This window comes from Rhipicephalus microplus, chromosome 3 (assembly GCF_043290135.1).
Source record: "Rhipicephalus microplus isolate Deutch F79 chromosome 3, USDA_Rmic, whole genome shotgun sequence".
Lineage (NCBI taxonomy): Eukaryota > Metazoa > Arthropoda > Arachnida > Ixodida > Ixodidae > Rhipicephalus > Rhipicephalus microplus.
In genome coordinates this window covers 112,437,505-112,463,209 of record NC_134702.1, presented here as the reverse complement: position 1 = coordinate 112,463,209, position 25,705 = coordinate 112,437,505, and positions in this window count along the sequence as shown.

The following is a 25,705-nucleotide window of genomic DNA, read 5'->3' as shown; positions in this document are numbered from 1 at the left end:
CGTGGTAGCTCAGTGGTATTGCTTCGAACGCGTTATTCGAAGGTCGCAGGTTCGAATCCTGCCCTTGGCAAGTTATCTTTCCACCCACTTTTCTTTCTTCTCATTTACATTACAATTGCCCTAATAACTTCCTTATACCTTCCTTGGCATTATTGTCTGTTAGATCTAATTATTATTGTGTAAACACGAAAAAGGAGCCCTTCCGTATACATTTGTTTCCCTTATTAATTAACGATGGTCTCGTACTGGCAGACTTGGGGCCTCTCGGTTGTATACGGGAGACTCTTGGTCAGCTTCCCGTTAGTAATAAGTTTACGTGCTACGTGACGCCAAACAGGCTCACAAAAAGTGTACCACACTCGCCGCCATGGCTACATGTGGCGCTGACACTCCCTCGTTTAAATTGATATAGATACCCAATAAAATGGCTGTGGGGATAGCGGTCGTGGTAGCTCAGTGGTATAGCTTCGAACGCGTTATTCGAAGGTCTCAGGTTCGGATTCTGCCCACGGCAAGTTATCTTTTCAGCAACTTTTTTTTCTGAATTACATTACAATCGGCCTAATGATTTCCCCTATACGTTCCTTGGCATCATTGTCTGTAAGATCTCATTATTGTTTGAAACACGAAAAACGAGCCTTTAGGTATGCGCTTGCTTCCATTATTCATTACCGAGGGTCTCGTACTCGCAGACTTGGTTCCTCTAGGTTGTATACGGGGGACTATTGGTCAGCTGCCAGTTAGTAATAAGTTCACGCGCTACGTGACGCCTAACAAGCTCACAAAGAGTGTACCACACTCGCCACCATGGACACTTGTGGCGCTGACTGACACTCCCACGTTTAAATTGACATAGATACCTGATAAAGTGGCTGGGGGGATAGCTTTTGTGGTAGCTCAGTGGTATACCTTCGAACACGTTATTCGAAGGTCGCAGGTTCGGATTCTGCCCACGGCAAGTTATCTTTCCACCCACTTTTTTTTCTTCTCATTTGCATTACAATTGGCCTAATAACTTCCCCTATACCTTCCTTGGAATTATTGTCTGTTAGATCTCATTATTATTGTTTAAAACACAAAAAACCGAGCCCTTAAATATACACTTGTTTCCATTATTCATAAACGAGGGTCTCGTACTGGCAGATTTCGTGCCTCTAGGTTGTATATGGGGGACTATTGGTCAGCTGCCAGGTAGTAATAAGTTCACGTGCTACGTGACGCCAAACAGGCTCATAAAGAGTGCACCACAATCGCCGCCATGACTACTTGTGGCGCTTACTGACACTTCCACGTTTAAATTGACATGGATACCCAATAAAGTGGCTGGGGGGATAGCTGTCGTGGTAGCTCAGTGGTATAGCATCGAACGCGTTATTCGAAGGTCGCAGGTTCAGATCCTGCCCGCGGAAAGTTATCTTTTCACCCACTCTTCTTTCTTCTTATTCACATTACAATTGGCATAATAACTTCCCCTATACCTTCCTTGGCATTATTGTCTGTTGGATCTCATAAATATTGTGTAAAACACGAAAAACGAGCCCTTCAGTATACACTTGTTTCCCTTATTAATTAACGATGGCCTCATACTGGCAGACCTGGTGCCTCTCGGTTTCATACGGGGGACTCTTGGTCAGCTGCCAGTTAGTAATAAGTTCCCGTGCTAAGTGACGCCAAACAGGCTCATAAAGAGTGCACCACACTCGCCGTCATGGCTACTTGTGGCGCTGACTGACACTCCCACGTTTAAATTGACATAGATACCCAATAAAGTGGCTGGGGGGATAGATGTCGTGGTAGCTCAGTGGTATAGCATCGAACGCGTTGTTTGAAGGTTGCGCGTTTGGATCCTGCCCACGGAAAGGTATCTTTTCACCCACTTTTCTTTCTTCTAATTCATATTACAATTGGCCTAATACCTTCCCCTATACCTTCCTTGGCATTATTGTCTGTTGGATTTCATTACTATTGTGTAAAACACGAAAAACGAGCCCTTCAGTATACACTTGTTTCCCTTATTTATTAACGATGGCCTCATACTGGCAGACTTGGTGCCTCTCGGTTTCATACGGGGGACTCTTGGTCAGCTGCCAGTTAGTAATAAGTTCACGTGCTACGTAACGCCAAACAGGCTCACAAAAAGTGTACCACACTCGCCGCCATGGCTACATGTGGCGCTGACACTCCCACGTTTAAATTTATATAGATACCCAATAAAATGGCTGTGGGGATAGCGGTCGTGGTAGCTCAGTGGTATAGCTTCGAACACTTTATTCGAAGGTCGCCGGTTCGGATTCTGTTCACGGCAAGTTATCTTTTCACCAACTTTTCTTTCTTCTCGTTTACAATACAATTGGCGTAATAACTTCCCCTACACCTGGCTTGGCATTATTGTCTGTTAGATCTCATTATTATTGTTTAAAACACAGAAAACGAGCCCTTATGTAAACACTTGTTTCCCTTATTCATTAACGAGGGTCTCGTACTGGTAGATTTGATGCCTCTAGGTTGTATATGGGGGACTATTGGTCAGCTGCCAGTTAGTAATAAGTTCACGTGCTACGTGACGCCAAACAGGCTCATAAAGAGTGCACCACACTCGCCGTCATGGCTACTTGTGGCGCTGACTGACACTCCCACGTCTAAATTGACATAGATACCTGATAAAGTGGCGGGGGGGATAGCTTTTGTGGTAGCTCAGTGGTAGAGCATCGAACACGTTATTCGAAGGTCGCAGGTTCGGATCCTGCCCACGGCGATTTATCTTTTCATGCACTTTTCTTTCTTATCATTTACAATACAATTGGCGTAATACCTTCCCCTATACCTTCCTTTGCATTATTGTTGGTCATATCTCATTATTATTGTTTAAAACACGAAAAACCAGCCCTTAAGTATACACTTGTTTCCATTATTAGTTAACGATGGTCTCTTACTGGCAGACTTGGTGCCTCCCGGTTGCATACGGGGGACTCTTGGTCAGCTGCCAGTTAGTAATAAGTTCACGTGCTACGTGGCGCCAAACAGGCTCACAAAGAGTGTACCACACTCGCCGCCATGGCTACTTGTGGCGCTGACTGACACTCCCACGTTTAAATTGACGTAGATACCCAATAAAGTGGCTGGGGGGATAGCTGTCGTGGTAGCTCAGTGGTATAGCATCGAACGCGTTATTCGAAGGTCGCAGGTTCGGATCCTGTCCACGGCAAGTTATCTTTTCACCAACTTTTCTTTCTTCTCGTTTACAATACAATTGGCGTAAAAACTTCCCCTACACCTTCCTTGGCATTATTGTCTGTTAGATCTCATTATTATTGTTTAGAACACAAAAAACTAGCCCTTAAGTATACACTTGTTTCCATTATTCATTACCGAGGGTCACGTACTGGCAGATTTGGTGCCTCTAGGTTGTATATGGGTGACTATTGGTCAGCTGCCAGTTAGTAATAAGTACACGTGCTAAGTGACGCCAAACAGGCTCACAAAGAGTGTACCACACTCGCCGCCATGGCTACTTGTGGCGCTGACTGACACTCCCACGTTTAAATTGACATAGATACCCAATAAAGTGGCTGGGGGGATAGCTGTCGTGGTAGCTCAGTGGTATAGCATCGAACGCGTTATTCGAAGGTCGCAGGTTCAGATCCTGCCCGCGGAAAGTTATCTTTTCACCCACTCTTCTTTCTTCTTATTCACATTACAATTGGCATAATAACTTCCCCTATACCTTCCTTGGCATTATTGTCTGTTGGATCTCATTATTATTGTGTAAAACACGAAAAACGAGCCCTTCAGTATACACTTGTTTCCCTTATTAATTAACGATGGCCTCATACTGGCAGACTTGGTGCCTCTAGGTTGTATATGGGTGACTATTGGTCAGCTGCCAGTTAGTAATAAGTACACGTGCTAAGTGACGCCAAACAGGCTCACAAAGAGTGTACCACACTCGCCGCCATGGCTACTTGTGGCGCTGACTGACACTCCCACGTTTAAATTGACATAGATACCCAATAAAGTGGCTGGGGGGATAGATGTCGTGGTAGCTCAGTGGTATAGCATCGAACGCGTTGTTTGAAGGTTGCGGGTTTGGATTCTGCCCACGGAAAGGTATCTTTTCACCCACTTTTCTTTCTTCTAATTCATATTACAATTGGCCTAATACCTTCCCCTATACCTTCCTTGGCATTATTGTCTGTTAGATCTCATTATTATTGTGTAAAACACGAAAAACGAGCCCTTCAGTATACACTTGTTTCCCTTATTATTAACGATGGTCTCGTACTGGCAGACTTGGTGCCTCTCGGTTGTATACGGAGGACTCTTGGTCAGCTGCCAGTTAGTAATAAGTTCACGTGCTACGTAACGCCAAACAGGTTCACAAAGAGTGCACCACACTCGCCGCCATGGATACATGTGGCGCTGACACTCCCACGTTTAAATTGATATAGATACCCAATAAAATGGCTGTGGAGATAGCGTTCGTGGTAGCTCAGTGGTATAGCTTCGAACAAGTTATTCGAAGGTCGCAGGTTCGGATTCTGCTCACGGCAAGTTATCTTTTCAGCAACTTTTTTTTTCTGAATTACATTACAATCGGCCTAATACCTTCTCCTATACCTTCCTTGGCATTATTGTCTGTTAGATCTCATTATTATTGTGTAAAACACGAAAAACGAGCCCTTCAGTATACACTTGTTTCCCTTAATAATTAACGATGGTCTCATAATGGCAGACTTGGTGCCTCTCGGTTGTATACGGGGGACTCTTGGTCAGCTGCCAGTTAGTAATAGGTTCACGTGCTACGTGACGCAAACAGGCTCAAAAAGAGTGTACCACACTCGCCGCCATGGCTACTTGTGGCGCTGACCCTCCCACAATTAAATTGATATAGATACCCAATAAAATGGCTGTGGGGATAGCTTTTGTGGTAGCTCAGTGGTATAGCTTCGAACGCGTTATTCGAAGGTCGCAGGTTCAGATCCTGCCTACGGCAAGTTATCTTTTCACCAACTTTTCTTTCTTCTCGTTTACAATACGATTGGCGTAATAACTTCCCCTATACCTTCCTTGGCATTATTGTCTGTTAGATCTCATTATTATTGTGTAAAACACGAAAAACGAGCCCTTCAGTATACACTTGTTTCCCTTATTAATTAACGATGGTCTCGTACTGGCAGACTTGGGGCCTCTCGGTTGTATACTGGAGACTCTTGGTCAGCTGCCAGTTAGTAATACGTTCACGTGCTACTTGACGCCAAACAGACTCACAAAGAGTGTACCACACTCGCCGCCATGGTTACTTGTGGCGCTGACACTCCCACGTTTAAATTGATATAGATACCCAATAAAGTGGCTGGGGGGATTGCCGTCGTGATAGCTCAGTGTTATAGCATCGAACACGTTATTTGAAGGTCGCAGGTTCGGATCCTGCCCACGGCAAGTTATCTTTCCACCCACTTTTCTTTCTTGTCATTCACATTACAATTGGCCTAATAACTTCCCCTATACCTTCCTTGGCATTATTGTCTGTAAGATCTCAATAATATTGTTTAAAACACGAAAAACGAGCCTTTAAGTATACACTTGTTTCCATTATTCATTAACGAGGGTCTCGTACTGGCAGATTTGGTGCCTCTAGGTTGTATACGGGGGACTATTGGTCAGCTGCTGGTTAGTAATAAGTTCACTTGCTACGTGACGCCTAACAAGCTCACAAAAAGTGTACCACACTCGCCGCCGTGGATACTGGATACTTGTGGCGCTGACTGACACTCCCACGCTTAAATTGACATAGATACCTGATAAAGTGGCTGGGGGGATAGCTTTTGTGGTAGCTCAGTGGTATAGCTTCGAACACGTTATTCGAAGGTCGCAGGTTCGGATTCTGCCCACGGCAAGTTATCTTTCCACCCACTTTTCTTTCTTCTCATTTACATTACAATTGGCCTAATAACTTTCCATATACTTTCCTTCGCATTATTGTCTGTTAGATCTCATTATTATTGTGTAAAACACGAAAAACGAGCCCTTCAGTATACACTTGTTTCCCTTAATAATTAACGATGGACTCGTGATGGAATACCTGGTGCCTCTCAGTTGTATACGGGGGACTCTTGGTCAGCTGCCAGTTAGTATTAGGTTCACGTGCTACGTGACGCCAAACAGGCTCATAAAGAGTGTACCACACTCGCCGCCATGGCTACTTGTGGCGCTGACTGACACTCCCACGTTTAAATCGACATAGATACCTGATAAAGTGGCTTGGGGATAGCTGTTGTGGTAGCTCAGTGGTATAGCTTCGAACGCGTTATTCGAAGGTCGCAGGTTCAGATCCTGCCCACGGCAAGTTATCTTTTCACCAACTTTTCTTTCTTCTCGTTTACAATACGATTGGCGTAATAACTTCCCCTATACCTTCCTTGGCATTATTGTCTGTTAGATCTCATTATTATTGTGTAAAACACGAAAAACGAGCCCTTCAGTATACACTTGTTTCCCTTATTAATTAACGATGGTCTCGTACTGGCAGACTTGGGGCCTCTCGGTTGTATACTGGAGACTCTTGGTCAGCTGCCAGTTAGTAATAGGTTCACGTGCTACGTCACGCCAAACAGGCTCACAAAGAGTGTACCATACTCGCCGCCATTGCTACATGTGGCGCTGACACTCCCACGTTTAAATTGATATAGATACCCAATAAAAGTGCTGTGGGGTTAGCGGTCGTGGTAGCTCAGTGGTATTGCTTCGAACGCGTTATTCGAAGGTCGCAGGTTCGGATCCTGCCCTTGGCAAGTTATCTTTCCACCCACTTTTCTTTCTTCTCATTTACATTACAATTGCCCTAATAACTTTCCCTATACCTTCCTTGGCATTTTTGTCTGTTAGATCTCATTATTATTGTGTAAAACACGAAAAACGAGCCCTTCAGTATACACTTGTTTCTCTTAACAATTAAGGATGGTCTCGTAATGGCAGACTTGGTGCCTCTCGGTTGTATACGGGGCACTCTTAGTCAGCTGCCAGTTAGTAATAAGTTCACGTGCTACGTGACGCCAAACAGGCTCACAAAGAGTGTACCACACTCGCCGCCAGGGCTACTTGTGGCGCTGACACTCCCTCGTTTAAATTGATATAGATACCCAATAAAATGGCTGTGGAGATAGCGTTCGTGGTAGCTCAGTGGTATAGCTTCGAACACGTTATTCGAAGGTCGCAGGTTCGGATTCTGCTCACGGCAAGTTATCTTTTCAGCAACTTTTTTTTCTGAATTACATTACAATCGGCCTAATACCTTCTCCTATACCTTCCTTGGCATTATTGTCTGTCAGATCTCATTATTATTGTGTAAAACACGAAAAACGAGCCCTTCAGTATACACTTGTTTCCCTTATTAATTAACGATGGTCTCGTACTGGCAGACTTGGGGCCTCTCGGTTGTATACTGGAGACTCTTGGTCAGCTGCCAGTTAGTAATAGGTTCACGTGCTACGTGACGCCAAACAGGCTCACAAAGAGTGTACCATACTCGCCGCCATGGCTACATGTGGCGCTGACACTCCCACGTTTAAATTGATATAGATACCCAATAAAATGGGTGTGGGGTTAGCGGTCGTGGCAGCTCAGTGGTATTGCTTCGAACGCGTTATTCGAAGGTCGCAGGTTCGAATCCTGCCCTTGGCAAGTTATCTTTCCACCCACTTTTCTTTCTTCTCATTTACATTACAATTGCCCTAATAACTTCCTTATACCTTCCTTGGCATTATTGTCTGTTAGATCTAATTATTATTGTGTAAACACGAAAAAGGAGCCCTTCAGTATACATTTGTTTCCCTTATTAATTAACGATGGTCTCGTACTGGCAGACTTGGGGCCTCTCGGTTGTATACGGGAGACTCTTGGTCAGCTTCCCGTTAGTAATAAGTTTACGTGCTACGTGACGCCAAACAGGCTCACAAAAAGTGTACCACACTCGCCGCCATGGCTACATGTGGCGCTGACACTCCCTCGTTTAAATTGATATAGATACCCAATAAAATGGCTGTGGGGATAGCGGTCGTGGTAGCTCAGTGGTATAGCTTCGAACGCGTTATTCGAAGGTCTCAGGTTCGGATTCTGCCCACGGCAAGTTATCTTTTCAGCAACTTTTTTTTCTGAATTACATTACAATCGGCCTAATAATTTCCCCTATACGTTCCTTGGCATCATTGTCTGTAAGATCTCATTATTGTTTGAAACACGAAAAACGAGCCTTTAGGTATGCACTTGCTTCCATTATTCATTACCGAGGGTCTCGTACTCGCAGACTTGGTTCCTCTAGGTTGTATACGGGGGACTATTGGTCAGCTGCCAGTTAGTAATAAGTTCACGCGCTACGTGACGCCTAACAAGCTCACAAAGAGTGTACCACACTCGCCACCATGGACACTTGTGGCGCTGACTGACACTCCCACGTTTAAATTGACATAGATACCTGATAAAGTGGCTGGGGGGATAGCTTTTGTGGTAGCTCAGTGGTATACCTTCGAACGCGTTATTCGAAGGTCGCAGGTTCAGATCCTGCCAACGGCAAGTTATCTTTTCACCAACTTTTCTTTCTTCTCGTTTACAATACGATTGGCGTAATAACTTCCCCTATACCTTCCTTGGCATTATTGTCTGTTAGATCTCATTATTATTGTTTAAAACACAAAAAACCGAGCCCTTAAATATACACTTGTTTCCATTATTCATAAACGAGGGTCTCGTACTGGCAGATTTCGTGCCTCTAGGTTGTATATGGGGGACTATTGGTCAGCTGCCAGGTAGTAATAAGTTCACGTGCTACGTGACGCCAAACAGGCTCATAAAGAGTGCACCACACTCGCCGCCATGACTACTTGTGGCGCTTACTGACACTTCCACGTTTAAATTGACATGGATACCCAATAAAGTGGCTGGGGGGATAGCTGTCGTGGTAGCTCAGTGGTATAGCATCGAACGCGTTATTCGAAGGTCGCAGGTTCAGATCCTGCCCGCGGAAAGTTATCTTTTCACCCACTCTTCTTTCTTCTTATTCACATTACAATTGGCATAATAACTTCCCCTATACCTTCCTTGGCATTATTGTCTGTTGGATCTCATAAATATTGTGTAAAACACGAAAAACGAGCCCTTCAGTATACACTTGTTTCCCTTATTAATTAACGATGGCCTCATACTGGCAGACTTGGTGCCTCTCGGTTTCATACGGGGGACTCTTGGTCAGCTGCCAGTTAGTAATAAGTTCCCGTGCTAAGTGACGCCAAACAGGCTCATAAAGAGTGCAGCACACTCGCCGTCATGGCTACTTGTGGCGCTGACTGACACTCCCACGTTTAAATTGACATAGATACCCAATAAAGTGGCTGGGGGGATAGATGTTGTGGTAGCTCAGTGGTATAGCATCAAACGCGTTGTTTGAAGGTTGCGGGTTTGGATCCTGCCCACGGAAAGGTATCTTTTCACCCACTTTTCTTTCTTCTAATTCATATTACAATTGGCCTAATACCTTCCCCTATACCTTCCTTGGCATTATTGTCTGTTGGATCTCATTACTATTGTGTAAAACACGAAAAACGAGCCCTTCAGTATACACTTGTTTCCCTTATTAATTAACGATGGCCTCATACTGGCAGACTTGGTGCCTCTCGGATTCATACGGGGGACTCTTGGTCAGCTGCCAGTTTGTAATAAGTTCACGTGCTACGTAACGCCAAACAGGCTCACAAAAAGTGTACCACACTCGCCGCCATGGCTACATGTGGCGCTGACACTCCCACGTTTAAATTTATATAGATACCCAATAAAATGGCTGTGGGAATAGCGGTCGTGGTAGCTCAGTGGTATAGCTTCGAACACGTTATTCGAAGGTCGCCGGTTCGGATTCTGTTCACGGCAAGTTATCTTTTCACCAACTTTTCTTTCTTCTCGTTTACAATAGAATTGGCGTAATAACTTCCCCTACACCTGGCTTGGCATTATTGTCTGTTAGATCTCATTAATATTGTTTAAAACACAGAAAATGAGCCCTTAAGTAAACACTTGTTTCCATTATTCATTAACGAGGGTCTCGTACTGGCAGATTTGATGCCTCTAGGTTGTATATGGGGGACTATTGGTCAGCTGCCAGTTAGTAATAAGTTCACGTGCTACGTGACGCCAAACAGGCTCATAAAGAGTGCACCACACTCGCCGTCATGGCTACTTGTGGCGCTGACTGACACTCCCACGTCTAAATTGACATAGATACCTGATAAAGTGGCGGGGGGATAGCTTTTGTGGTAGCTCAGTGGTAGAGCATCGAACACGTTATTCGAAGGTCGCAGGTTCGGATCCTGCCCACGGCGATTTATCTTTTCATGCACTTTTCTTTCTTATCATTTACAATACAATTGGCGTACTACCTTCCCCTATACCTTCCTTTGCATTATTGTTGGTCATATCTCATTATTATTGTTTAAAACACGAAAAACCAGCCCTTAAGTATACACTTGTTTCCATTATTAGTTAACGATGGTCTCTTACTGGCAGACTTGGTGCCTCCCGGTTGCATACGGGGGACTCTTGGTCAGCTGCCAGTTAGTAATAAGTTCACGTGCTACGTGGCGCCAAACAGGCTCACAAAGAGTGTACCACACTCGCCGCCATGGCTACTTGTGGCGCTGACTGACACTCCCACGTTTAAATTGACATAGATACCCAATAAAGTGGCTGGGGGGATAGCTGTCGTGGTAGCTCAGTGGTATAGCATCGAACGCGTTATTCGAAGGTCGCAGGTTCGGATCGTGCCCACGGCGATTTATCTTTTCATGCACTTTTCTTTCTTCTCATTTACAATACAATTGGCGTAATACCTTCCCCTATACCTTCCTTTGCAATATTGTTGGTCATATCTCATTATTATTGTTTAAAACACGAAAAACCAGCCCTTAAGTATACACTTGTTTCCATTATTCATTAACGATGGTCTCTTACTGGCAGACTTGGTGCCTCTCGGTTGCATACGGAGGACTCTTGTTCAGCTGCCAGTTAGTAATAAGTTCACGTGCTACGTGACGCCAAACAGGCTCACAAAGAGTGTACCACACTCGCCGCCATGACTACTTGTGGCGCTTACTGACACTTCCACGTTTAAATTGACATGGATACCCAATAAAGTGGCTGGGGGGATAGCTGTCGTGGTAGCTCAGTGGTATAGCATCGAACGCGTTATTCGAAGGTCGCAGGTTCAGATCCTGCCCGCGAAATGTTATCTTTTCACCCACTCTTCTTTCTTCTTATTCACATTACAATTGGCATAATAACTTCCCCTATACCTTCCTTGGCATTATTGTCTGTTGGATCTCATTATTATTGTGTAAAACACGAAAAACGAGCCCTTCAGTATACACTTGTTTCCCTTATTAATTAACGATGGCCTCATACTGGCAGACTTGGTGCCTCTCGGTTTCATACGGGGGACTCTTGGTGAGCTGCCAGTTAGTAATAAGTTCCCGTGCTAAGTGACGCCAAACAGGCTCATAAAGAGTGCACCACACTCGCCGTCATGGCTACTTGTGGCGCTGACTGACACTCCCACGTTTAAATTGACATAGATACACAATAAAGTGGCTGGGGGGATAGATGTCGTGGTAGCTCAGTGGTATAGCATCGAACGCGTTGTTTGAAGGTTGCGGGTTTGGATTCTGCCCACGGAAAGGTATCTTTTCACCCACTTTTCTTTCTTCTAATTCATATTACAATTGGCCTAATACCTTCCCCTATACCTTCCTTGGCAATATTGTCTGTTGGATCTCATTATTATTGTGTAAAACACGAAAAACGAGCCCTTCAGTATACACTTGTTTCCCTTATTAATTAACGATGGCCTCATACTGGCAGACTTGGTGCCTCTCGGTTTCATACGACGGACTCTTGGTCAGCTGCCAGTTAGTAATAAGTTCACGTGCTACGTAACGCCAAACAGGCTTACAAAAAGTGTACCACACTCGCCGCCATGGCTACATGTGGCGCTGACACTCCCACGTTTAAATTGATATAGATACCCAATAAAATGGCTGTGGGGACAGCGGTCATGGTAGCTCAGTGGTATAGCTTCGAACACGTTATTCGAAGGTCGCCGGTTCGGATTCTGCTCACGGCAAGTTATCTTTTCACCAACTTTTCTTTCTTCTCGTTTACAATACAATCGGCGTAATAACTTCCCCTACACCTGCCTTGGCATTATTGTCTGTTAGATCTCATTATTATTGTTTAAAACACAGAAAACGAGCCCTTAAGTAAACACTTGTTTCCATTATTCATTAACGAGGGTCTCGTACTGGCAGATTTGGTGCCTCTAGGTTGTATATGGGGGACTATTGGTCAGCTGCCAGTTAGTAATAAGTGCACGTGCTACGTGACGCCAAACAGGCTCATAAAGAGTGCACCACACTCGCCGTCATGGCTACTTGTGGCGCTGACTGACACTCCCACGTCTAAATTGACATAGATACCTGATAAAGTGGCGGGGGGGATAGCTTTTGTGGTAGCTCAGTGGTAGAGCATCGAACACGTTATTCGAAGGTCGCAGGTTCGGATCCTGCCCACGGCGATTTATCTTTTCATGCACTTTTCTTTCTTATCATTTACAATACAATTGGCGTAATACCTTCCCCTATACCTTCCTTTGCATTATTGTTGGTCATATCTCATTATTATTGTTTAAAACACGAAAAACCAGCCCTTAAGTATACACTTGTTTCCATTATTCATTAACGATGGTCTCTTACTGGCAGACTTGGTGCCTCCCGGTTGCATACGGGGGACTCTTGGTCAGCTGCCAGTTAGTAATAAGTTCACGTGCTACGTGGCGCCAAACAGGCTCACAAAGAGTGTACCACACTCGCCGCCATGGCTACTTGTGGCGCTGACTGACACTCCCACGTTTAAATTGACATAGATACCCAATAAAGTGGCTGGGGGGATAGCTGTCGTGGTAGCTCAGTGGTATAGCATCGAACGCGTTATTCGAAGGTCGCAGGTTCGGATCCTGTCCACGGCAAGTTATCTTTTCACCAACTTTTCTTTCTTATCGTTTACAATACAATTGGCGTAAAAACTTCCCCTACACCTTCCTTGGCATTATTGTCTGTTAGATCTCATTATTATTGTTTAGAACACAAAAAACTAGCCCTTAAGTATACACTTGTTTCCATTATTCATTACCGAGGGTCACGTACTGGCAGATTTGGTGCCTCTAGGTTGTATATGGGTGACTATTGGTCAGCTGCCAGTTAGTAATAAGTACACGTGCTAAGTGACGCCAAACAGGCTCACAAAGAGTGTACTACACTCGCCGCCATGGCTACTTGTGGCGCTGACTGACACTCCCACGTTTAAATTGACATAGATACCCAATAAAGTGGCTGGGGGGATAACTGTCGTGGTAGCTCAGTGGTATAGCATCGAACGCGTTATTCGAAGGTTGCAGGTTTGGATCCTGCCCACAGCGATTTAACTTTTCATGCACTTTTCTTTCTTCTCATTTACAATACAATTGGCGTAATACGTTCCCCTATACCTTCCTTTGCAATATTGTTGGTCATATCTCATTATTATTGTTTAAAACACGAAAAACCAGCCCTTAAGTATACACTTGTTTCCATTATTCATTAACGCTGGTCTCTTACTGGCAGACTTGGTGCCTCTCGGTTGCATACGGAGGACTCTTGGTCAGCTGCCAGTTAGTAATAAGTTCACGTGCTACGTGACGCCAAACAGGCTCACAAAGAGTGTACCACACTCGCCGCCATGACTACTTGTGGCGCTTACTGACACTTCCACGTTTAAATTGACATGGATACCCAATAAAGTGGCTGGGGGGATAGCTGTCGTGGTAGCTCAGCGGTATAGCATCGAACGCGTTATTCGAAGGTCGCAGGTTCAGATCCTGCCCGCGGAAAGTTATCTTTTCACCCACTCTTCTTTCTTCTTATTCACATTACAATTGGCATAATAACTTCCCCTATACCTTCTTTGGCACTATTGTCTGTTGGATCTCATTATTATTGTGTAAAACACGAAAAACGAGCCCTTCCGTATACACTTGTTTCCCTTATTAATTAACGATGGCCTCATACTGGCAGACTTGGTGCCTCTCGGTTTCATACGGGGGACTCTTGGTCAGCTGCCAGTTAGTAATAAGTTCACGTGCTACGTAACGCCAAACAGGCTCACAAAAAGTGTACCACACTCGCCGCCATGGCTACATGTGGCGCTGACACTCCCACGTTTAAATTGATATAGATACCCAATAAATTGGCTGTGGGGATAGCGGTCGTGGTAGCTCAGTGGTATAGCTTCGAACGCGTTATTCTAAGGTCGCAGGTAAGGATTATGCCCAAGGCAAGTTATCTTTTCACTCACATTTCTTTCTTAAATTTTACATTACAGTTGGCCTAATAACTTCCCTTATACGTTCCTTGGCATTATTGTCTGTTAGATCTCATTATTATTGTTCAAAACACAAAAAACCGAGCCCTTAAGTATACACTTGTTTCCATTATTCATTAACGAGGGTCTCGTACTGACAGATTTGGTGCCTCTAGGTTGTATATGGGGGACTATTGGTCATCTGCCAGTTAGTAATAACTTCACGTGCTACGTGACTCCAAACAGGCTCACAAAGAGTGTACCACACTCGCCGCCATGGCTACTTGTCGCGCTGACACTCCCACGTTTAAATTGACATAGATACCCAATAAAGTGGCTGGGGGGATAGCTGTCGTGGTAACTCAGTGGTATAGCATCGAACGCGTTATTCGAAGGTCGCAGGTTTGGATCCTGCCCACGGAAAGTTATCTTTTCACCCACTTTTCTTTCTTCTAATTCACATTACACTTGGCCTAATAACTTCCCCTATACCTTCCTTGGCATTATTGTATGTTAGATCTCATTATTATTGTGTAAAACACGAAAAACGAACCCTTCAGTATACACTTGTTTCCCTTATTAATTAACGGTGGTCTCGTACTGGCAGACTTGGTGCCTCTCGGTTGTATACGGAGGACTCTTGGTCAGCTGCCAGTTAGTAATAAGTTCACATGCTACGTAACGCCAAACAGGCTCACAAAGAGTGTACCACACTCGCCGCCATGGCTACATGTGGCGCTGACACTCCCACGTTTAAATTGATATAGATACTCAATAAAATGGCTGTGGGATAGCGGTCGTGGTACCTCAGTGGTATAGCTTCGAACACGTTATTCGAAGGTCGCCGGTTCGGATTCTGCTCACGGCAAGTTATCTTTTCACCAACTTTTCTTTCTTATCGTTTACAATACAATTGGCGTGATAACTTCCCCTACACCTTCCTTGGCATTATTGTCTGTTAGATCTCATTATTATTGTTTAAAACACAAAAAACGAGCCCTTAAGTAAACACTTGTTTCCATTATTCATTAACGAGGGTCTCGTACTGGCAGATTTGGTGCCTCTAGGTTGTATATGGGGGACTATTGGTCAGCTGCCAGTTAGTAATAAGTTCACGTGCTACGTGACGCCAGACAGGCTCATAAAGAGTGCACCACACTCGCCGTCATGCCTACTTGTGGCGCTGACTGACACTCCCGCGTCTAACTTGACATAGATACCTGATAAAGTGGCGGGGGGGATAGCTTTTGTGGTAGCTCAGTGGTAGAGCATCGAACACGTTATTTGAAGGTTGCAGGTTCGGATCCTGCCCACGGCGATTTATCTTTTCATGCACTTTTCTTTCTTATCATTTACAATACAGTTGGCGTAATAACTTCCCCTATACCTTCCTTTGCCTTATTGTTGGTCAGATCTCATTATTATTGTTTAAAACACGAAAAACCAGCCCTTAAGTATACACTTGTTTCCATTATTCATTAACGATGGTCTCTTACTGGCAGACTTGGTGCCTCCCGGTTGCATACGGGGGACTCTTGGTCAGCTGCCAGTTAGTAATAGGTTCACGCGCTACGTGACGCCAAAGAGGCTCACAAAGAGTGTACCACACTCGCCGCCATGGCTACTTGTGGCGCTGACTGAAACTCTCACGTTTAAATTGACATAGATACCCAATAATGTGGCTGGGGGGATAGCTGTCCTTGTAGCTCAGTGGTATAGCATCGAACGCGTTATTCGAACGTCGCAGGTTAGGATTCTGCCCACGGCAAGTTATCTTTTAAGCAACTTTTCTTTCTTCTGAATTACATTACAATTGGCCTAATAATTTCCCCTATACGTTCCTTGGCATCATTGTCTGTAAGATCTCATTATTGTTTGAAACACAAAAAACGAGCCTTTAAGTATGCACTTGTTTCCATTATTCATTACCGAGGGTCTCGTACTCGCAGACTGGGTTCCTCTAGGTTGTATACGGGGGACTATTGGTCAGCTGCCAGTTAGTAATAAGTTCACGTGCTACGTGATGCCTAACAAGCTCACAAAGAGTGTACCAGACGCGCCACCGTGGATACTTGTGGCGCTGACTGACACTCCCATGTTTAAATTGACATAGATACCTGATAAAGTGGCTGGGGGGATAGCTTTTGTGGTAGCTCAGTAGTATAGCTTCGAACACGTTATTCGAAGGTCGCAGGTTCGGATTCTGCCCACGGCAAGTTATCTTTCCACCGACTTTTTTTCTTCTCATTTACATTACAATTGGCCTAATAGCTTCCCCTATACCTTCCTTGGCAATATGGTCTGTTAGATCTCATTAATATTGTGTAAAACACGAAAAACGAGCCCTTCAGTATAAACTTGTTTCCATTATTCATTAACGATGGTCTCTTACTGGCAGACTTGGTGCCTCCCGGTTGCATACGGGGGACTCTTGGTCAGCTGCCAGTTAGTAATAGGTTCACGTGCTACGTGGCGCCAAACAGGCTCACAAAGAGTGTACCACACTCGCCGCCATGGCTACTTGTGGCGCTGACTGACACTCCCACGTTTAAATTGACATAGATACCCAATAAAGTGGCTGGGGGGATAGCTGTTGTGGTAGCTCAGTGGTATAGCATCGAACGCGTTATTCGAAGGTCGCAGGTTCGGATCCTGCCCACGGCAAGTTATCTTTTCACCAACTTTTTTTTCTTCTCGTTTACAATACAATTGGCGTAAAAACTTCCCCTACACCTTCCTTGGCATTATTTTCTGTTAGATCTCATTATTATTGTTTAGAACACAAAAAACTAGCCCTTAAGTATACACTTGTTTCCATTATTCATTACCGAGGGTCACGTACTGGCAGATTTGGTGCCTCTAGGTTGTATATGGGTGACTATTGGTCAGCTGCCAGTTAGTAATAAGTACACGTGCTAAGTGACGCCAAACAGGCTCACAAAGAGTGTACCACACTCGCCGCCATGGCTACTTGTGGCGCTGACTGACACTCCCACGTTTAAATTGACATAGATACCCAATAAAGTGGCTGGGGGGATAGCTGTCGTGGTAGCTCAGTGGTATAGCATCGAACGCGTTATTCGAAGGTCGCAGGTTTGGATCCTGCCCACGGCGATTTATCTTTTCATGCACTTTTCTTTCTTCTCATTTACAATACAATTGGCGTAATACCTTCCCCTATACCTTCTTTTGCATTATTGTTGGTCATATCTCATTATTATTGTTTAAAACACGAAAAACCAGCCCTTAAGTATACACTTGTTTCCATTATTCATTAACGATGGTCTCTTACTGGCAGACTTGGTGCCTCTCGGTTGCATACGGAGGACTCTTGGTCAGCTGCCTGTTAGTATTAAGTTCACGTGCTACGTGACGCCAAACAGGCTCACAAAGAGTGTACCATACTCGCCGCCATGACTACTTGTGGCGCTTACTGACACTTCCACGCTTGAATTGACATGGATACCCAATAAAGTGGCTGGGGGGATAGCTGTTGCGGTAGCTCAGTGGTATAGCATCGAACGCGTTATTCGAAGGTCGCAGGTTCAGATCCTGCCCGCGGAAAGTTGTCTTTTCACCCACTCTTCTTTCTTCTTATTCACATTACAATTGGCATAATAACTTCCCCTATACCTTCCTTGGCATTATTGTCTGTTGGATCTCATTATTATTGTGTAAAACACGAAAAACGAGCCCTTCAGTATACACTTGTTTCCCTTATTAATTAACGATGGTCTCTTACTGGCAGACTTGGTTCCTCTCGGTTGCATACATAGGACTCTTGGTCAGCTGCCAGTTAGTAATAAGTTCACGTGCTACGTGACGCCAAACAGGCTCACAAAGAGTGTACCACACTCGCCGCCATGACTACTTGTGGCGCTTACTGACACTCCCACGTTTAAATTGACATAGATACCCAATAAAGTGGCTGGGGGGATAGATGTCGTGGTAGCTCAGTAGTATAGCATCGAACGCGTTATTTGAAGGTTGCGGGTTTGGATCCTGCCCACGGAAAGGTATCTTTTCACCCACTTTTATTTCTTCTAATTCATATTACAATTGGCCTAATACCTTCCCCTATACCTTCCTTGGCATTATTGTCTGTTGGATCTCATTATTATTGTGTAAAACACGAAAAACGAGCCCTTCAGTATACACTTGTTTCCCTTATTATTTAAATATGGCCTCATACTGGCAGACTTGCTGCCTCTCGGTTTCATACGGGGGACTCTTGGTCAGCTGCCAGTTAGTAATAAGTTCACGTGCTACGTAACGCCAAACAGGCTCACAAAAAGTGTACCACACTCGCCGCCATGGCTACATGTGGCGCTGACACTCCCACGTTTAAATTGATATAGATACCCAATAAAATGGCTGTGGGGATAGCGGTCGCGGTAGCTCAGTGGTATAGCTTCGAACGCGTTATTCTAAGGTCGCAGGTAAGGATTATGCCCAAGGCAAGTTATCTTTTCACCCACTTTTCTTTCTTATTTTTTACATTACAGTTGGCCTAATAACTTCCCTTATACGTTCCTTGGCATTATTGTCTGTTAGATCTCATTATTATTGTTTAAAACACAAAAAACCGAGCCCTTAAGTATACACTTGTTTCCATTATTCATTAACGAGGGTCTCGTACTGGCAGATTTGGTGCCTCTGGGTTGTATACGGGGGACTATTGGTCATCTGCCAGTTAGTAATAACTTCACGTGCTACGTGACTCCAAACAGGCTCACAAAGAGTGTACCACACTCGCCGCCATGGCTACTTGTCGCGCTGACACTCCCACGTTTAATTTGATATAGATACCCAATAAAATGGCTTCGGGGATAGCTTTTGTGGTAGCTCAGTGGTAGAGCATCGAACACGTTATTTGAAGGTCGCAGGTTCGGATCTTCCCCACGGCGATTTATCTTTTCATGCACTTTTCTTTCTTCTCATTTACAATACAATTGGTGTATTAACTTCCCCGATACCTTCCTTGGCATTATTGTTGGTCAGATCTCATTATTATTGTTTAAAACACGAAAAACCAGCCCTAAAGTATACACTTGTTTCCATTATTCATTAACGATGGTCTCTTACTGACAGACTTGGTGCCTCTCGGTTTCATACGGAGGACTCTTGGTCAGCTGCCAGTTGGTAATAAGTTCACGTGCTAAGTGACGCCAAACAGGCTCATAAAGAGTGCACCACACTCGCCGTCATGGCTACTTGTGGCGCTGACACTCCCACGTTTAAATTGACATAGATACCCAATAAAGTGGCTGGGGGGATAGCTGTCGTGGTAACTCAGTGGTATAGCATCGAACGCGTTATTTGAAGGTTGCGGGTTTGGATCCTGCCCACGGAAAGGTATCTTTTCACCCACTTTTCTTTCTTCTAATTCATATTACAATTGGCCTAATACCTTCCCCTATACATTCCTTGGCATTATTGTCTGTTGGATCTCATTATTATTGTGTAAAACACGAAAAACGAGCCCTTCAGCATACACTTGTTTCCCTTAATAATTAACGATGGCCTCGTACTGGCAGACTTGGTGCCTCTCGGTTGTATACGGAGGACTCTTGGTCAGCTGCCAGTTAGTAATAAGTTCACATGCTACGTAACGCCAAACAGGCTCACAAAGAGTGTACCACACTCGCCGCCATGGCTACATGTGGCACTGACACTCCCACGTTTAAATTGATATAGATACTCAATAAAATGGCTGTGGGGATAGCGGTCGTGGTACCTCAGTGGTATAGCTTCGAACACGTTATTCGAAGGTCGCCGGTTCGGATTCTGCTCACGGCAAGTTATCTTTTCACCAACTTTTCTTTTTTCTCGTTTACAATAAAATTGGCGTAATACCTTCCCCTACACCTTCCTTGGCATTATTGTCTGTTAGATCTCATTATTATTGTTTAAAACACAAAAAACGAGCCCTTAAGTAAACACTTGTTTCCATTATTCATTAACGAGGGCCTCGTACTGGCAGATTTGGTGCCTCTAGGTTGTATATGGGGGACTATTGGTCAGCTGCCAGTTAGTAATAAGTTCACGTGCTACGTGACGCCAGACAGGCTCATAAAGAGTGCACCACACTCGCCGTCATGCCTACTTGTGGCGCTGACTGACACTCCCGCGTCTAACTTGACATAGATACCTGATAAAGTGGCGGGGGGGATAGCTTTTGTGGTAGCTCAGTGGTAGAGCATCGAACACGTTATTCGAAGGTTGCAGGTTCGGATCCTGCCCACGGCGATTTATCTTTTCATGCACTTTTCTTTCTTATCATTTACAATACAATTGGCGTAATAACTTCCCCTATACCTTCCTTTGCCTTATTGTTGGTCAGATCTCATTATTATTGTTTAAAACACGAAAAACAAGCCCTTAAGTATACATTTGTTTCCATTATTCATTAACGATGGTCTCTTACTGGCAGACTTGTTGCCTCCCGGTTGCATACGGGGGACTCTTGGTCAGCTGCCAGTTAGTAATAGGTTCACGCGCTACGTGACGCCAAAGAGGCTCACAAAGAGTGTACCACACTCGCCGCCATGGCTACTTGTGGCGCTGACTGAAACTCTCACGTTTAAATTGACATAGATACCCAATAATGTGGCTGGGGGGATAGCTGTTATGGTAGCTCAGTGGTATAGCATCGAACGCGTTATTCGAACGTCGCAGGTTAGGATTCTGCCCACGGCAAGTTATCTTTTAAGCAACTTTTCTTTCTTCTGAATTACATTACAATTGGCCTAATATTTTCCCCTATACGTTCCTTGGCATCATTGTCTGTAAGATCTCATTATTGTTTGAAACACAAAAAACGAGCCTTTAAGTATGCACTTGTTTCCATTATTCATTACCGAGGGTCTCGTACTCGCAGACTGGGTTCCTCTAGGTTGTATACGGGGAACTATTGGTCAGCTGCCAGTTAGTAATAAGTTCACGTGCTACGTGATGCCTAACAAGCTCACAAAGAGTGTACCAGACGCGCCACCGTGGATACTTGTGGCGCTGACTGACACTCCCATGTTTAAATTGACATAGATACCTGATAAAGTGGCTGGGGGGATAGCTTTTGTGGTAGCTCAGTAGTATAGCTTCGAACACGTTATTCGAAGGTCGCAGGTTCGGATTCTGCCCACGGCAAGTTATCTTTCCACCGACTTTTTTTCTTCTCATTTACATTACAATTGGCCTAATAGCTTCCCCTATACCTTCCTTGGCAATATGGTCTGTTAGATCTCATTAATATTGTGTAAAACACGAAAAACGAGCCCTTCAGTATAAACTTGTTTCCATTATTCATTAACGATGTTCTCTTACTGGCAGACTTGGTGCCTCCCGGTTGCATACGGGGAACTCTTGGTCAGCTGCCAGTTAGTAATAGGTTCACGTGCTACGTGGCGCCAAACAGGCTCACAAAGAGTGTACCACACTCGCCGCCATGGCTACTTGTGGCGCTGACTGAAACTGCCACGTTTAAATTGACATAGATACCCAATAAAGTGGCTGGGGGGATAGCTGTTGTGGTAGCTCAGTGGTATAGCATCGAACGCGTTATTCGAAGGTCGCAGGTTCGGATCCTGCCCACGGCAAGTTATCTTTTCACCAACTTTTTTTTCTTCTCGTTTACAATACAATTGGCGTAAAAACTTCCCCTACACCTTCCTTGGCATTATTTTCTGTTAGATCTCATTATTATTGTTTAGAACACAAAAAACTAGCCCTTAAGTATACACTTGTTTCCATTATTCATTACCGAGGGTCACGTACTGGCAGATTTGGTGCCTCTAGGTTGTATATGGGTGACTATTGGTCAGCTGCCAGTTAGTAATAAGTACACGTGCTAAGTGACGCCAAACAGGCTCACAAAGAGTGTACCACACTCGCCGCCATGGCTACTTGTGGCGCTGACTGACACTCCCACGTTTAAATTGACATAGATACCCAATAAAGTGGCTGGGGGGATAGCTGTCGTGGTAGCTCAGTGGTATAGCATCGAACGCGTTATTCGAAGGTCGCAGGTTTGGATCCTGCCCACGGCGATTTATCTTTTCATGCACTTTTCTTTCTTCTCATTTACAATACAATTGGCGTAATACCTTCCCCTATACCTTCTTTTGCATTATTGTTGGTCATATCTCATTATTATTGTTTAAAACACGAAAAACCAGCCCTTAAGTATACACTTGTTTCCATTATTCATTAACGATGGTCTCTTACTGGCAGACTTGGTGCCTCTCGGTTGCATACGGAGGACTCTTGGTCAGCTGCCTGTTAGTATTAAGTTCACGTGCTACGTGACGCCAAACATGCTCACAAAGAGTGTACCATACTCGCCGCCATGACTACTTGTGGCGCTTACTGACACTTCCACGCTTGAATTGACATGGATACCCAATAAAGTGGCTGGGGGGATAGCTGTTGCGGTAGTTCAGTGGTATAGCATCGAACGCGTTATTCGAAGGTCGCAGGTTCAGATCCTGCCCGCGGAAAGTTGTCTTTTCACCCACTCTTCTTTCTTCTTATTCACATTACAATTGGCATAATAACTTCCCCTATACCTTCCTTGGCATTATTGTCTGTTGGATCTCATTATTATTGTGTAAAACACGAAAAACGAGCCCTTCAGTATACACTTGTTTCCCTTATTAATTAACGATGGTCTCTTACTGGCAGACTTGGTTCCTCTCGGTTGCATACATAGGACTCTTGGTCAGCTGCCAGTTAGTAATAAGTTCACGTGCTACGTGACGCCAAACAGGCTCACAAAGAGTGTACCACACTCGCCGCCATGACTACTTGTGGCGCTTACTGACACTCCCACGTTTAAATTGACATAGATACCCAATAAAGTGGCTGGGGGGATAGATGTCGTGGTAGCTCAGTAGTATAGCATCGAACGCGTTATTCTAAGGTCGCAGGTAAGGATTATGCCCAAGGCAAGTTATCTTTTCACCCACTTTTCTTTCTTATTTTTTACATTACAGTTGGCCTAATAACTTCCCTTATACGTTCCTTGGCATTATTGTCTGTTAGATCTCATTATTATTGTTTAAAACACAAAAAACCGAGCCCTTAAGTATACACTTGTTTCCATTATTCATTAACGAGGGTCTCGTACTGGCAGATTTGGTGCCTCTGGGTTGTATACGGGGGACTATTGGTCATCTGCCAGTTAGTAATAACTTCACGTGCTACGTGACTCCAAACAGGCTCACAAAGAGTGTACCACACTCGCCGCCATGGCTACTTGTCGCGCTGACACTCCCACGTTTAATTTGATATAGATACCCAATAAAGTGGCTGCGGGGATAGCTTTTGTGGTAGCTCAGTGGTAGAGCATCGAACACGTTATTTGAAGGTCGCAGGTTCGGATCTTCCCCACGGCGATTTATCTTTTCATGCACTTTTCTTTCTTCTCATTTACAATACAATTGGTGTATTAAGTTCCCCGATACCTTCCTTGGCATTATTGTTGGTCAGATCTCATTATTATTGTTTAAAACACGAAAAACCAGCCCTAAAGTATACACTTGTTTCCATTATTCACTAACGATGGTCTCTTACTGACAGACTTGGTGCCTCTCGGTTTCATACGGAGGACTCTTGGTCAGCTGCCAGTTAGTAATAAGTTCACGTGCTAAGTGACGCCAAACAGGCTCATAAAGAGTGCACCACACTCGCCGTCATGGCTACTTGTGGCGCTGACTGAAACTCTCACGTTTAAATTGACATAGATACCCAATAATGTGGCTGGGGGGATAGCTGTTATGGTAGCTCAGTGGTATAGCATCGAACGCGTTATTCGAACGTCGCAGGTTAGGATTCTGCCCACGGCAAGTTATCTTTTAAGCAACTTTTCTTTCTTCTGAATTACATTACAATTGGCCTAATATTTTCCCCTATACGTTCCTTGGCATCATTGTCTGTAAGATCTCATTATTGTTTGAAACACAAAAAACGAGCCTTTAAGTATGCACTTGTTTCCATTATTCATTACCGAGGGTCTCGTACTCGCAGACTGGGTTCCTCTAGGTTGTATACGGGGAACTATTGGTCAGCTGCCAGTTAGTAATAAGTTCACGTGCTACGTGATGCCTAACAAGCTCACAAAGAGTGTACCAGACGCGCCACCGTGGATACTTGTGGCGCTGACTGACACTCCCATGTTTAAATTGACATAGATACCTGATAAAGTGGCTGGGGGGATAGCTTTTGTGGTAGCTCAGTAGTATAGCTTCGAACACGTTATTCGAAGGTCGCAGGTTCGGATTCTGCCCACGGCAAGTTATCTTTCCACCGACTTTTTTTCTTCTCATTTACATTACAATTGGCCTAATAGCTTCCCCTATACCTTCCTTGGCAATATGGTCTGTTAGATCTCATTAATATTGTGTAAAACACGAAAAACGAGCCCTTCAGTATAAACTTGTTTCCATTATTCATTAACGATGTTCTCTTACTGGCAGACTTGGTGCCTCCCGGTTGCATACGGGGAACTCTTGGTCAGCTGCCAGTTAGTAATAGGTTCACGTGCTACGTGGCGCCAAACAGGCTCACAAAGAGTGTACCACACTCGCCGCCATGGCTACTTGTGGCGCTGACTGAAACTGCCACGTTTAAATTGACATAGATACCCAATAAAGTGGCTGGGGGGATAGCTGTTGTGGTAGCTCAGTGGTATAGCATCGAACGCGTTATTCGAAGGTCGCAGGTTCGGATCCTGCCCACGGCAAGTTATCTTTTCACCAACTTTTTTTTCTTCTCGTTTACAATACAATTGGCGTAAAAACTTCCCCTACACCTTCCTTGGCATTATTTTCTGTTAGATCTCATTATTATTGTTTAGAACACAAAAAACTAGCCCTTAAGTATACACTTGTTTCCATTATTCATTACCGAGGGTCACGTACTGGCAGATTTGGTGCCTCTAGGTTGTATATGGGTGACTATTGGTCAGCTGCCAGTTAGTAATAAGTACACGTGCTAAGTGACGCCAAACAGGCTCACAAAGAGTGTACCACACTCGCCGCCATGGCTACTTGTGGCGCTGACTGACACTCCCACGTTTAAATTGACATAGATACCCAATAAAGTGGCTGGGGGGATAGCTGTCGTGGTAGCTCAGTGGTATAGCATCGAACGCGTTATTCGAAGGTCGCAGGTTTGGATCCTGCCCACGGCGATTTATCTTTTCATGCACTTTTCTTTCTTCTCATTTACAATACAATTGGCGTAATACCTTCCCCTATACCTTCTTTTGCATTATTGT